Source organism: Lactuca serriola, chromosome 4 (assembly GCF_051521515.1).
Source record: "Lactuca serriola cultivar US96UC23 chromosome 4, Lser_US96UC23_V15, whole genome shotgun sequence".
NCBI classification, from domain to species: domain Eukaryota; kingdom Viridiplantae; phylum Streptophyta; class Magnoliopsida; order Asterales; family Asteraceae; genus Lactuca; species Lactuca serriola.
Window position 1 is genome coordinate 43,179,770 of NC_136411.1, and position 2,013 is coordinate 43,181,782.

Sequence of the window (2,013 nt, forward strand, 5' to 3'; positions counted from 1 at the left end):
CCATCATTGCCGCCATGCCATCATTGGCCAAGTTCACTACCCCCCGACTTACTTCATTTCTTGGGTTGTGGTATTCTCTAGAATGCTTAGAGAATTCTTCAATTAATTCCTTGATTACTGGGGGTGCCTTCTTTGTGAGTGGGCCTTACGAGTCGAGCAATTGCCTTGTGGTGACGTTGACTCCATCATAGATGATGGAGACCTCTTGTTGGCTATTAACGTCATGGTGTGGGCAATTTCTGAGAAGACCTTTGTACCTTTCCCACGCCTCATAAAGAGACTCTCCGGGTTGTTTCTCGAAGTTGGCAATGGCTTTCTTCAACTTGGCTATTTTGGAAGGCGGGCAAAAGTGGTCTATGAAATCTTCTTTCATTTTAGTCCATGTGGTGACCGACCCGGGAGGAAGTGACTTGAGCCAATCCTTTGCAGCACCCTTGAATGTGACTGGAAGCATACGAAGTAGCTGGGTCTCGCGTGGCACATTTGGTACATTGAAGTAGTCAACCACATCATTTACTTCATCCAAGTGTTTGTAGGCATCTTCGTGGTCTTTTCCATAGAAAGGAATCTCCTTGAGTTGAGCGAGGATATGACCCTTAAGCTCAAAAGTAGCAGTTGCAGGAATTGCGGGCTGCACAAGTCCCGGGCCAGTGTCATTGCACATCCTTTTCTTCCATTCCCCCGTGGGGACTTCATCGATATTAGCCATAGTGATAGCTAAATCGTCCTCAAAATCGGATTCGTGCTCGTATGTAGGTTCTTCTCCTTCCTCGGTCTCGTACTCAGTGTCTTCTTTAATCGGGTCTTCGATTGTCAAAGAGGCGCTGGATGCTCCTGATTTGCTGCTCCTCTTCTTGCTGAAAACGAACTTGAGGTTCTTTAGTGGTGAATTCTTTGAAGAAACGGATTCTCCAACGGCTTTTCCTTTGTTCCTCCTTAGTGCGGATTCCGGGTCTTCGAGAGGAGGGACCAGAGGTGTATCAGATCCTTGGGTCATGAAACAACTGTAAACAAAACAAGAAAAACGCGTAAAAAGAAGAAAAATAAAATAAAATTAAAACTGTGAACAACGATGGACTCGTCGAGTTCAAGGAAAAAAAAGAAAAACTTTCTAGTTACTTATTAAAACGGATTTTTATTAAAACTTATACTAATTACTAAATTACCTAAGAATTAACTTTGTGTAAGAGAAATCTTACACAAAGGATCGATAAAAATAGAAATTAATGCTAATTTAGAAACGTTCCCCGACAACGGCGCCAAAAACTTGATGTGTGTAAACTCACTTCGTTTTAAACCTACTTTTAATTATAAAATGAACACACAAAGGCAGTGGACCTATCAATTGTGGTACAGTTAAACAAGTAGGGTATCAAACACAGGGAACGGTAAATTAAAACTAAAGACTAATTTTATCTAAATTAATTAATAAGTAGGGGTTTCTCTAGTTTTACAAGACTAGAAACTTACTATCACTTAGACTAAAAACTAGAAAAGCAAAGATTTAACTAAATTCAATAATGGGAAGGACTTCTGTTTAGTTCAACTCAATTGATCCTATGGTTGATATTATGGTAATAGTGCAATGGATTAATTCTTCTATTGGTTACCGATTCAAGTGATTAGATTCACGTTCGCTGCACTAATCCTTAGAGAACAAACTAACTCAAATAGTTATCAATTGTCTAATTTAATTTGATTCACTAGATTATTTATTCGGGTTAATTTAGACTTGTAATAGATAACTAATTTGGTCCTTTAGTTAACCTCTTGTTGATGGTCATCACACAAGCTCATACATGAATTTACCTATTTTTCTTATTAATTCTAGTTTCATGCTCATTAATCCTAGTCATATGATGAAGTGGTCACATAAGCATATGAGGTTGACAATTAAAAGATGTTCATACTAATTAATTATCTTCCTATTAACAGAAAAATAGTTATCATTCACACACAAGGTTCTTTAACAAGCTAAAATCAACAAAATCACAAACATCGAATTAATCCTAC

General features: G+C 38.1%; 1 non-coding gene across 1 annotated transcript; it reads left to right on the forward strand.

Moving 5' to 3' along the window:
* Nucleotides 1-218: 218 nt before the first annotated feature.
* LOC145049102 (small nucleolar RNA R71) lies at nt 219-325 on the forward strand. Its single transcript, XR_013683217.1, has one exon. It is a non-coding gene; the product is annotated as a small nucleolar RNA R71 (small nucleolar RNA).
* Nucleotides 326-2,013: the final 1,688 nt, after the last annotated feature.